We start from the raw sequence: 13,173 nt of genomic DNA, 5'->3' as shown, positions 1-13,173 counted from the left end.
GTGAAATGGCCTGTCCTGATTTGTCATAGATGCTTGCTAAAAAAAACTTCTTAATGAGCAAACCTTCCTTCATGAACTGGCCTCTGTAAAATGGTATAGAATCAGCTTGATCCCCTCTGTCGAAGACGCTTGGACCTTCCTTTAAAAATATTTTCAGTGGTATTGTTAACAAACACATCCCCATACAGAAAATGAGAATTAAAAACAGTAACTCTGGCAGAGTTGCTCCACCTCAAGAAATGGATTTGGCGACAGGCTCGGCACACGCATACTCAGGCTGACTGGCTCTCGTTCAGGCGAATGAGAAATAAGTGCACTCAGGCTATCCGGAAGGCCAAAGTTAGTTACTTTAAGGAGCAGTTCTCTCTCTGTGGGTCTAACCCCCAAGAAGTTCTGGAAAACAGTTAAAGACCTGGAGAATAAACCTTCCTCCTCACAGCTGCCCATGTCCCTTAATGTTGATGATGTGGTTGTTACTGACAAGAAGCACATGGCTGAGCTCTTTAATCACCACTTCATTAAGTCAGGATTCATATTTGAATCAGCCACACCTCCTTGCCCATCCAACATTTCCTCATCTCCCACCCCTTCCAATGCGACTCTCCCCAATGCTTCTCCTTTTCCCCCTGCCCCGCTACAAAGTTTCTCCCTGTAGGCAGTCACTGAGTCCGAGGAGCTAAAGGGGCTCCTGAAACTTGACCCCCAAAAAACATCTGGGTCAGATGGTTTAGACCCTTTCTTCTTTAAGGTTGCCCTATCATCACCAAGCCTATCTCTGACCTTTTTAACCCGTCTCTCCTATCTGGGGAGGTTCCCATTGCTTGGAAGGCAGCCACGGTGTTTCCTTTTATTTAAAGAGGGAGATCAAGCTGATCTTAACTGTTATAGGCCAATTTCTATTTTACCCTGTTTATAAAAAGTGTTGGAAAAACTTGTCAATTATCAACTGACTGGCTTTCTTGATGTCTATAGTATTCTCGCTGGTGTGCAATCTGGTTTCCGCTCAGGTCATGGATGCATCACTGCAACCTTAAAGGTCCTCAATGATGTCACCATTGCTCTTGATTCTAAGCATTGTTGTGCTGCAATTTTTATTGACTTAGCCAAATCTTTTGATACGGTAGGTCATTTCATTCTTGTGAGCCGGCTAAGGAGTATTGGTGTCTCTGAAGGGTCTTTGGCCTTGTTTGCTAACGACCTCTCTAAGAGTGCAGTGTATAAAGTCAGAAAATCTGCTGTTTCAGCCACTGCCTGTCAAGGGAGTACCCCAAGGCTCAATCCTAGGCCCCACACTCTTCTCAATTTACATCAATAACAAAGCTCAGGCAGTAGGAAGCTCTCTCATCCATTTATATGCAGACGAGTCTTATACTCAGCTGGCCCCTCCCTGGATTTTGTGTTAAAGACTCTACAACAAAGCTTTCTTAGTGTCCAATAAGCTTTCTCTACCCTTAACCTTGTTCTGAACACCTCCAAAACAAAGGTCATGTGGTTTGGTACGAAAAATTCCCCTCCCCACCGGTGTGATTACAAACTGAGGGTTTAGAGCTTGATGTAGTCACCTCATACAAGTCCCTGGGAGTATGGCTAGACGGTACACTTTCCTTCTCTCAGCACATATCAAAGCTGCAGGCTAAGGTTAAATCTAGACTTGGTTTCGTCTATTGTAATCGCTCCTCTTTCACCCCAGCTGCCAAACTAACCCTGATTCGGATGACCATCCTACCCATGCTAGATGACAGAGACATAATTTATAGATCGACAGGTAAGGGCACTCAAGCGGCTAGATGTTTTTTACCATTCGGCCATCACATTTGCCACCAATGCTCCTTATAGGACACGTCACTGCACTCTATACACCTCTGCAAACTGATCATCTCTGTATACCAGTCGCAAGACCCACTGGTTGATGCTTATTCATAAAACCATCTTAGGGGTGAGTGAGGCCTATCTGACATAACTACTGCAGCCCTCATCCTCCACACAACACCCGTTCTGCCAGTCACTTTCTGTTGAAAGTCACCAAAGCACTCACATCCCTGGGTCGCTCCTCTTTTCAGTTCGCTGCAGCTAGCGACTGGAACAAACTGGACAGTTTTATCGCAATCTCTTCATTCAAAGACTCAATCATAGATGCATACTTTTGTCTTTGCTTTGTGTAATACCCTTTTGTGCTGTTGTCTGTGCCCAATAATGTTTGTACCGTGTTGCTGTGTTGTTGTCTTAGGTCTCTCTTTGTGGTGTTGTCTTAGGTCTCTCTTTGTTGTCTTAGGTCTCTTTGTTGTGGTGTTGTCTTAGGTCTCTTTGTTGTCGTGTTGTCTTAGGTCTCTCTTTGTTGTGTTGTCCTTTATTTTTTAAATCCCAGCCCCCTACCTCCAGGAGGCCTTTTGGTAGGCTGTCATTGTAAATAAGGATTTGTTCTTAACTCACCTAGTTAAATAAAATAAAACATATCCTTGCTTCAAGTCCTAAGCTGCAGGCAGTTACATTTGGGTGTCATTTTATTGGCAAAAACAGGGTCTGATGTTTAAAAATGAACCTGAATCTAGAAAATGAATGGTGATGTCGCTTCTGCACACTGTAGACGCCACTCTGCAGCAATCTTCCAGTCGATGACATGCACACAGCCATTGGTTGACGCATGCAACATTATGATGAAAGTCGGAATCTCATAGGTGAACGATATTGTTATGGGTGTAAGATGGCACAGTGATGCCATCTGTTGGTAAATGTTCATTACTGCAACTCTTGTGTTTTACCGGGGTGCTTGAGATACCCGGATTTGTTGTCATGTACTGAACAAGACTGGTTACTCGCATCAATGCCTCTGTCTCGTCATTCAACATTCAAACAGATATGTTCATTTGGCACCCTGGTTTGCATGTTGCTGCTACTGCTTTAGGAGCTCAAAACAATTATATGCAGATAATTTATTAAATATTTATATAAAGAGGGTAAATCCTCACTGGGGAGAAGGCGCCAAGCTGATTTTTGTAGTGCTGTAAAAAGAGATCTAATTTGTCCAGGAAAAAAATATATTTGAAGGCGCATTTCATGATCTGACATAATGGTAGCCTGCTTTACATTGGAGATAAATCTTATGGTTCTAGGTTGATTTAAGTATTTTGAAAGAAGAGCCGTTTCCGAGCCAAATGAGCCGGCTCGGAGCCAGTGTTTTATTAATAGTCCATGTTTTAATTAAAATGGAATACATACCACTTTTATAATAAGATCAAATACACATCTCTTATGAACTTTGGAATACCTGTTTTGTTTCACTTTACTAATTCTCCAGTGAACAAATAAAAATGCATCAAGTTTTACCTGAAGTGTAAGATTAGTTACACGAAGCGTCATCCATGTATTTATATGCTATCTCGATACTCGATTGCTGTGGCCTGCGTGACTGAACGTAATAACGTCAGTCAAAGCGGAAGTGGCTGCTAAAGATGGTAGCTGACAGTCGTGCTACTTATGTAGCTTTCAAGGGATATGTTATTCTCTTAATAAACAAAATACAATATCCACAGGTCAACTTTTTGTTTTGACGTAAAGGATCATTAGCTGAAACTGAAGAGATATGGGTAGCTAGCTATCTACCTTTTCCACATGGGGGGGAAAAAACGGTGGGCAGACGCTTGGTAGCTACCTAACGTTAGCTGTTTTCTACAAGGTACCTGGTAAGTTGGTTACTTATGTACTACAACCGGATGTTTTTGTGCACCTATGAACGGCGTAGCTGGGTTTTCAGCGTTCATATGATACCAATTCCAGTTTTGTGCCGCGCAAATAAACCCGGCAGTGTGACTGTCACACAAACATTGTTGTTAGTAACTAGTCCTTGGTGAATTTAGCTTTACACGTTAGCTAGCCAGATAATGCGCCGTTGCAAAGATGAGTAGTTCATATCAACCATAGTTTTATTTTCATGTCGATGCCTTTTAAACGACGTTGTGAAATGCCGCAAGCAGTTGATTTGGTTGCGGCAATATTGACGAGCCATGTGTGTTGCCAACTATTTTTAAGGAAGATTAGCTGGAGTACTACCGTATACACACACAACCTAGCGGTCAAACAAGGAAAGTTTCTTTTTCACCATTCCCTTTCCCATAAGGGATTTTTAGAGACACTTAAAATAAGAGCGTACCCTGGCGTGACATTTTGATAACCGTGTAAATCTCTTTAGGACAAGATGACTTATCAATATATTATTCTCTATTTACTCTTAATTTCAAATAATAATTCGTATTAAAGTAAATATGCAGGTCTACAAGTCCCTGCAAGCTAACTTCATGTCATAGCTAGCTGACACCTGTGCTAACAGGTATTGTGTCAATTTAAAACGTGCACAAGACAGTTCACAAAATTGTCAATTTAAAGAAATTACAATTTATTAATTACTACATTTAGCTAGCATTAGTTAATCCAGAGATATTTGCATCAATTCGGCAGGCTCGTCCAGATCACCATGGCATTTATAGTTCCTTATGATAGCCACATTAGCAGCTAACTGGCGTTACATTTTAGGGGGTAAATACAGGCGACGATGTTGATAAGTCACCTTGTCCTAGAAAGATTTACACTGTTATCAAAACACAACCCTTATTTGAAGTGGTTCTAAAACATTTCCCTGTTTGACAACTCGGCTTTCTGGGTATTATGACTCATAGTCACAAAACCCGGAAATGGTTTAATATTCTTTTCACCGTGAATTTGTGCATTTTAGATCTACTTTGTGTCGTCTTACCCTGGCGTGACGTTTTATAATCTCACAAATCTCTAATGGACAAAGTCACTTTTATCAATAATTAGCATTGCTAATTTCGGGGAGCAAATTGAGGCTAATATTTTAATCAAATTCCTTGCCCTAAGATAATTACATCAAAGCTCATGCCAAGTTGAGCCTACACCAAACACACGTTTACTTTCTATTTTTTTATTCAACATGTGAAAACTGAATGGCGGAAAAACTATTGGAGCCATTTCTGTGTTTTTATGGTTATTATAACGTGTCAACTGTGCCGGACTATTGGCTCGTTGATTAGTCGCTAGATGACGTTTTAACGTTGCCGCGGTGACGTCACAGAACCAGTTTGCCTTATTGTTGCGTTTTCTACCTCCGGTTCCATTTGTTCTTTTCTGCTTCTCCAGCTCTCGTTTGCGGCAGAATTGAGTGTGAGAACTCGCTAAATGCTATCCAAACCATAGAAATCTTCAAAGGCAGCCTGAAATGTAGCTGAATTTTTCGCTAGCACCGTTTTCGAATAAAAGTAAACTGGAGGGTTCTGAAAACTCCCTAAATGAAGCCACGTAGTCGTTAAATTTCGCTACAGTACGCAAATCATTGCGACATGTAATGGAAGCGGCAGATATAGGATTTCTTCAGCACAGGTGGATGTGTCTTTTGCCTAACTTTATGACAAATGATGGTGAATAATTGATGATTGCCGTATACATTTAAAGGTACATGGGGCATCGTGATGTCATCGTTTAACTATAAGCTCCACTCCACATTTTTAATTCTAACTAATAAAACATTTTCTTTGCAGAATAAGTATTGTCCTGACTTTCAAGAATATCTGAATTGCTTTGCCTGGCTTTTTCTGATTGGCTGGATGTAAGTTTCACCATCCAATTATTTCAGATCTATGGGAGTGCATTCTATCCATGCTGGCTTTCGCTGGGGCTACCTGAGACATCAAACAGATAGGTGTGAGTAGTAATTAGTAATTAGGCTTCTCCAAGGTCTGATGCTGCTGAGGGTCATTTAGTAATCTACCAAATTTGCTAACTGCCTGGTACTCGGCACTCATTGTCCCTTGACATCAATGCAAATGTCATCGAAAATCTAATCAAACACTTCATGTTGCACAACATTTCTTTTATACTGATAACAAGTTCAAACAGGTGCCATTAATACAGGTAACGAGTGGAGGACAAAGGAGCCTCTTAAAGAAGAAGTTACAGGTCTGTGAGAGCCAGAAATCTTGCTTGTTTGTAGGTGACCAAATACTTATTTTCCACCATAATTTGCAAATTAATTAATTAAAAATCCTACAATGTGATTTTCTGGATTTTCTTTTTCTCATTTTGTCTGTCATAGTTGAAGTGTACCTATGATGAAAATTACTCAAATTACTCATCTTTTTAAGTGGGAGAACTTGCACAATTGGTGGCTGACTAAATACTTTTTTGCCCCACTGTAGATGACATGTTTTTTCACCTGCCCATGTTCCGAGACAGGTTCATGTTAATGGTCCATTCTAAATCAAAACAAATTTCACACATGTATTAGTTAGTATACGTAAAGACAACATTAAATCAATAATAGTCTGATAGGCTAATATTGTCACCTATCACTTGTTAATGATGCATTATCGCTTGTGGGTGGTGATGCGTTATCACTTGTGGGTGATGATGCATTATCGCTTGTGGGTGATGTATTATCACAATGCCAAGCATCGGCCATCGTGGTGTAAAGCTTGCCGCCATTGGACTCTGGAGCAGTGGAAACGAGTTCTCTGGAGTGATTTATTATCTTCACCATCTGGCAGTCCGACGGACGACTCTGGGTTTGGCAGGTGCCAGGAGCATGCAGTGGTCTGGGGCTGTTTTTCATGGTTCGGGTCCCTTAGTTCCAGCGAAGGGAAATCTAAACGCTACAGCAAAGGGTGGATACTTTGAAGAATCTAAAATATTTGGAATTTGTTAACTTTTTTTTGTTGGTTACTACATGATTCCATACGTATTATTAAATATTATTCTACAATGTAGAAAATAGTAAAAAGAAAGAAAAAATAAACCTTTTGTATGAGTAGGTGTCAACTTTTGACTGGTACTGTCTATGCCCATAAAATCTTGATATTGTATATATTGTATATATTGTCCAGTCGTCTTTTAAATAACTCTGGTGGATCAACCCCTCCCGGTCTTGACTTAATCTCTCCAACACGTGTAAAGCAACTACTGGAGGTGGGTGTTCAGGATTTACATTTGACATTTCAGTCATTTAGCAGATGCTCTTATCCAGAGCGATTTACAGCAGTGAGTGGATACAATTTTCGTGCGGGTTGCAAGCACCATGCTCTACCAACTGAGCCACAAAAATCTCCTGAGTTCCCTTGAAATGTTTTCAGGAGAGGATGCCACAATACGCTATGGTAGACAGGCGGCAGTTCATGAATACCCCCTTTTATAATTGAATTGTGTAAAATGACACATTTCCAAAGGGTTCAAAATAAAGCCTTTTCCCTGCCCAGTTCTATGTTTCTCATACTCCGTGCTGCTAGCGGGTCCGTTGCCAGGGAAGCTAACGTTGCTGCTAGCGGGTCCGTTGCCAGGGAAGCTAACGTTGCTGCTAGCTAACGTTGCTGCTAGCTAACGGGTCCGTTGCCAGGGAAGCTAACGTTGGCTGGCGAACGGTTCTTGTGGACTAGGAGACTAACTTTAATAATGAAAACATTACATAAACATACAGACTAAGGCAATACTGTTCTCTCTTACAAAGGGGCCTTGGACACTCACTTACCTTTGACATGAAGAATGTATTAAACAAGTCCCTTCGTTGTGTAGTCGACAAACTTGGCAATTCTTCTTAATTAAAAAATTCCAACCAAACATCTGAATCTCACAAATAGTGGCAGCCTCTTGTGGCTGATCTAGGATCAGCCTACACCTAGATCTACAGTAGTTGCATTAGGTGATGAGAAGAGAACACTGGTAAATGTCGTAAATAATCATATTACACTGTCAATACTGTGTTGTGATGTATCATTCTTCTATTACAGGTGTATGGACTTCCTGCTGTCTTCTACTACAGGTCATCTAAAGTGTATGGACTTCCTGCTGTCTTCTTCAGGTCATCTAAAGTGTCTTCCTGCTGTCTTCTATCAGGTCATCTAAAGTGTATGGACTTCCTGCTGTCTTGCCATTGACTGCAGTGTTGTTGTTGTTCCCAACAGCAGGAAAACATGAGTGAAGAGAAGGAAACATTGTTGGATGAAATCGAACAGAGTTTATTTACTCTAACTAAGGACAATATACTATACCTGTGTGAACGCTGTGGAATAGATGGCTCCCAAGTTAAAGGAAAGAACCATCGCTCGTTGCGACGTAAACTCATGGAGGAAATGTGGGAAAATGCAGATTCAGTCAAATCGGAGGAGCAGGGAATGTCTTGGTTACTCCGACTGAAAGATGACATCAGGAGGATGCAGGAAGAATCTACTGTGGCACCCATGAGTCCCAGCCAGTCAGATGATGATGACGATGCTACAACCTGCGGTGAGGAATGGGACATGCAGGACAAGGATTGGTTTCCTAGCAACGGGCTGGAGGCGGAGTCATCTCCAGAGAGGCATACCCCAGAGCAGAGGGAGAGTGGTGTGAGTACATCCCAGTCAGAAAGCATTTCTGATTCTCAACAGTCTGTCTTGGATTCTTCTTGATTCAGAATCCTTCCTATACTGTACAGACATTGGAGGAGAAGATCTGAGGTTCCTCCTCCTTGGACTTTCTCCTCCAATGCTTTTTGAGGAGGCAGAATGGCCCGATTGAGGAATCAAGGAAAGGAAAGAATCAAGGAAAGGAAAGAATCAAGGAAAGACTTGAGATTTCACAATGGAAAAAACAGCAGTGGACTCCTTCCTTCTCTGAGTCAAGATTACCTTCAGTGCTAAAATGCCAGCCGAGATTTAGCACTCAATTTAAAACATTTAAACATTTTTTTTTTTAAACATGCCACCCCCTAAAAATGTCCACCTATGCAACATGAACCGAAATAAAACCAGTTCTGTAGTCTGTGCAGTAGACTTAATACATTATCACAGCATATTGGCTATGTTTGGCCTGCCAATATTGTTCTTCTCAGGCCATATTTTATTTCAGAACTTGAGATCAGTTGATGTATTTACTTGCGAGGCACAGCTGAGCATAAATTTAAATAATGTGCTTTTTTTTATATTACTTCACTGATGGTACCGGCATGGTTATCGTTGGCGTGGTGACCACTTCTTTAAATAAACAGGAGTTACAAGGCTTTATTGTTGGCATGGTGACCACTTCTTTACAGGTAGGAGTGTTTCCCTCCCTGCTTCATTCTAGTCTCTATTTCTGTCTCTTTTTTTTATTTCCAGGACAAGCCTACTTCGCCACCTTCCTCCCTCCAGTCCCTGGGTTGTACCTCTCCCAGGAGTGCCTTACTGCGGGGTCTGAAGAGGGCGTCTGTGTGGCTGGACGACTGCAGGAAAACACCCGGGCTGAGTGGAACTGTGAGAGGAGGAGATGAGGAGGAAGAGGGAGATTTGACTGATCAAAGTAAGTAGGAGGTTTTAGTGGTGTGTTAATGCATTAATAATGTGGTCTGGGGGTTAAGGGGTGTGTCAATGTGTTAATAATGTGGTCTGGGGGTTAAGGGGTGTGTTGGTGCATTAATAATGTGGTCTGGATTGTTAAGGGGTGTGTTGGTGCATTAATAATGTGGTCTGGATTGTTAAGGGGTGTGTTGGTGTGTTAATAATGTGGTCTGTAGGAGGAAGTAATATTGTTTTGACAACACAGCTGTGTGATTCAACTTCTCTAGGACTGATAGTTTATGATGAAGACTTACACTGTATTCACTGTTTTATAAATTGTTTTGTTTACACAGGAGAGAGACATGACTATCCTGGATCCTCTGGGGCGCCTCAACTACATCCTGATGCTGACAAGGCAGAGAAAAGTCTCTCCAGATCAGAACACCTCGAGAAACATGAATGGAAACCTACAGGGATGAAACCTCACCGCTGCTCTGACTGTGGGAAGAGTTGCAAATCTTCATCAGCACTAAAAAAACACCAGACAATCCATACAGGAGAGAAACCTTATAGCTGTTCCCAGTGTAGGAAGAGTTTTGCTCAGTTACAAGAACTGAAAGTACACCAGAGAACACACACAGGAGAGAAGCCTTATAACTGTGATCAATGTGGAAAGAGTTTTTGTTATTCAAGCCAGTTTAAAGTACACCTGCAGAGACACACAGGCGAGAAGCCTTATAGCTGTTCAGATTGTGGGATAAGCGTTTGTACCTCAAGTCAGCTGTTATTGCACAAGCGAACCCACACAGAAGAGAAGCCTTACAGCTGTTTACTGTGTGAGAAAAGATTTTCGTCAAAATATAGTCTGAAATTACACCAGAGGGTCCACACTGGAGAAACTCATTATGGCTGTGATCAGTGTGAGGAGAGTTTCACCTCGTCGGCAGACCTCAGAACTCACCAGAGAATCCATACCGGAGGGAAACCTCACCTCTGCTCCCAGTGCGGGAAGCGCTTCCGCCAACAGTCTGGCTTGAAAAGCCATGAGAGGATTCACACAGGAGAGAAACCTTTCCAGTGCTCCCACTGTGGGAAGACATTCAGCCACAGGGCCACGTTTAAGGCACACCAGCGGACTCACACCGGAGAGAAGCCTTACCAATGCTCCCAGTGCAGGAGGAGTTTCTCCCAAATGGGCCACCTGAAAGTACACCAACAGACGCATGCTAAAGTGAGGTCTCACCTTTGCCCGCAGTGTGGTAAGGGCTACTACTCTCTAGACATCTACAATGCACACATGAGAACACACAACGGGAGAAGACTCACCAATGCACCGACTGTCCCAAGAACTTCCTTACCCTGACTCAGCTCAAAACACACCAGCGGACACACACAGGAGAGAAACCGTACGTCTGTGACCAGTGTGGGAAGAGCTTTGCCGAATCGGGAAGCCTGACTCTACACCAGCGCTCGCACACCGGGGAAAAACCTTACCACTGCTCTGAGTGCGGGAAGAGCTTTGCTCGCTCCGGGGCACTGAAGAAGCACCAGCTTACACACACTGGGGAGAAGCCTTACAGCTGTGGTCAGTGTGGGAAGAGGTTTCCCAGGTCAGATACTCTGGCTACACACATGAGAACACATACAGGAGAGAAGCCCTATAGGTGTGATCCATGTGGTGAGAGGTTCTCCTATCATAGGTGCCTGGTGAAACACATGAAAACACATGTAGGAGATACACCAGCCCTCGAGCGACCAATCACCCTAGGCCTCGGGGTTGAAGGACCTATCCATCAACCAATCACACCAGGCCTAGGGTAAAATGGAAATGTCTTACAGATTTAAATATGAACAGCATGGTAGCAATTGAAAGAAAAAATGTTGAGCACACAACAGTTCACCTGACACAAGACTGAATCCAAACATTACTGTTGATTTGATATTTTTCTGTACTTTAGGCCACATTGATGACATGTTACTGAACAGCCATTGCGTTCCAATTTCAACCTGTATTTGGGTGTAAAGTGTTAATGGCATATAATAACATGTAGTAGTTTTATTATTCTATAATATTATTAATATGGGTTCGTTGCTGAGTGTTGAAACATGGTGCCAATTTCAAGGCTATATTTCTTGAATTGATTTCAGAATGTGTTGACCCTGATTTGTTAGATACCCCCCCCCAGCATTTACAAGCTGACTTGTTTATACATTTAGGATGTTTCTAAAAATCTGTTTTATACCAGGTTCTAACATGCATCCTTTTGTCCTGATCTGGTCCACATTCTGATTGTGACCACATTTTAAGACCGGGTGTAGACAATTAAAGGACACGTTGCGATCAGATCTTCCTGCCTACCCCCGGAGGTATTCAGGTACACATTGTGCAGATGCATCTGGACAGATGGTTGCTGATAATGGGCCTCTGTACACCTATGTAGATAATCCATACAAAATTAGCTGTTTCCAGCTACAATAGTCATTTACAACATTTAACCATGTCTACACTGTATTTATGATGAATTTGATGTTATTTTAATAGACAAAATGTGCTTTTCCTTCTAAAAGAAGGACATTTCTAAGTGACCCCAACCTTTTGAACGGTAGTATATGTTTATATATAAAGCTACAGTCATAGTCCCAAATGGAACCCTATTCACTAGAACATATAAAGCTACAGTCATAGTCCCAAATGGAACCCTATTCTCTAGAACATATGAAGCTACAGTCATAGTCCCAAATGGAACCCTATTCACTAGGAAATATATATAAAGCTACAGTCAGTCGTAGTCCCAAATAGAACCCAATTCTCTAGGACATATAAAGCTACAGTCGTAGTCCAAAATGGAACCCTATCTCTAGGACATATAAAGCTACAGTCATAGTCCAAATGGAACCCTATTCTCTAGGACATATATATATATAAAGCTACAGTCATAGTTCCAAATGGAACCCTATTCTCTAGGAAATATATATAAAGCTACAGTCAGTCGTAGTCCCAAATGGAACCTTATTCTCTAGGAAATATATATAAAGCTACAGTCAGTCGTAGTCCCAAATGGAACCCTATTCTCTAGGACATATATATAAAGCTACAGTCATAGTCCCAAATAGAACCCTATTCTCTGGGACATATATATAAAGCTACAGTCGTAGTCCCAAATAGAACCCTATTCTCTAGGACATACAGTGCCTTGCGAAAGTATTCGGCCCCCTTGAACTTTGCGACCTTTTGCCACATTTCAGGCTTCAAACATAAAGATATAAAACTGTATTTTTTGTGAAGAATCAACAACAAGTGGGACACAATCATGAAGTGGAACGACATTTATTGGATATTTCAAACATTTTTAACAAATCAAAAACTGAAAAATTGGGCATGCAAAATTATTCAGCCCCTTTACTTTCAGTGCAGCAAACTCTCTCCAGAAGTTCCGGTCAGAAGTTCTCTGAATGATCCAATGTTGACCTAAATGACTAATGATGATAAATACAATCCACCTGTGTGTAATCAAGTCTCCGTATAAATGCACCTGCACTGTGATAGTCTCAGAGGTCCGTTAAAAGCGCAGAGAGCATCATGAAGAACAAGGAACACAATCAGGCAGGTCCGAGATACTGTTATGAAGAAGTTTAAAGCCGGATTTGGATACAAAAAGATTTCCCAAGCTTTAAACATCCCAAGGAGCACTGTGCAAGCGATAATATTGAAATGGAAGGAGTATCAGACCACTGCAAATCTACCAAGACCTGGCCGTCCCTCTAAACTTTCAGCTCATACAAGGAGAAGACTGATCAGAGATGCAGCCAAGAGGCCCATGATCACTCTGGATGAACTGCAGAGATCTACAGCTGAGGTGGGAGACTCTGTCCATAGGAC

The 13,173-nt window shown here is 41.8% G+C and overlaps 1 pseudogene; it reads left to right on the top strand.

Annotated features, from left to right (window-relative positions):
- Nucleotides 1–7,896: 7,896 nt before the first annotated feature.
- LOC121845799 lies at nucleotides 7,897–11,788 on the top strand (annotated as a pseudogene).
- The last annotated feature ends 1,385 nt before the right edge of the window (nucleotides 11,789–13,173 follow it).

This window comes from Oncorhynchus tshawytscha, unplaced genomic scaffold (genome assembly GCF_018296145.1).
Source record: "Oncorhynchus tshawytscha isolate Ot180627B unplaced genomic scaffold, Otsh_v2.0 Un_contig_11018_pilon_pilon, whole genome shotgun sequence".
Taxonomy (NCBI): Eukaryota; Metazoa; Chordata; class Actinopteri; order Salmoniformes; family Salmonidae; genus Oncorhynchus; species Oncorhynchus tshawytscha.
Note: the sequence above shows the minus strand (reverse complement) of the source record. Positions and strands in the feature narration are given on the sequence as shown.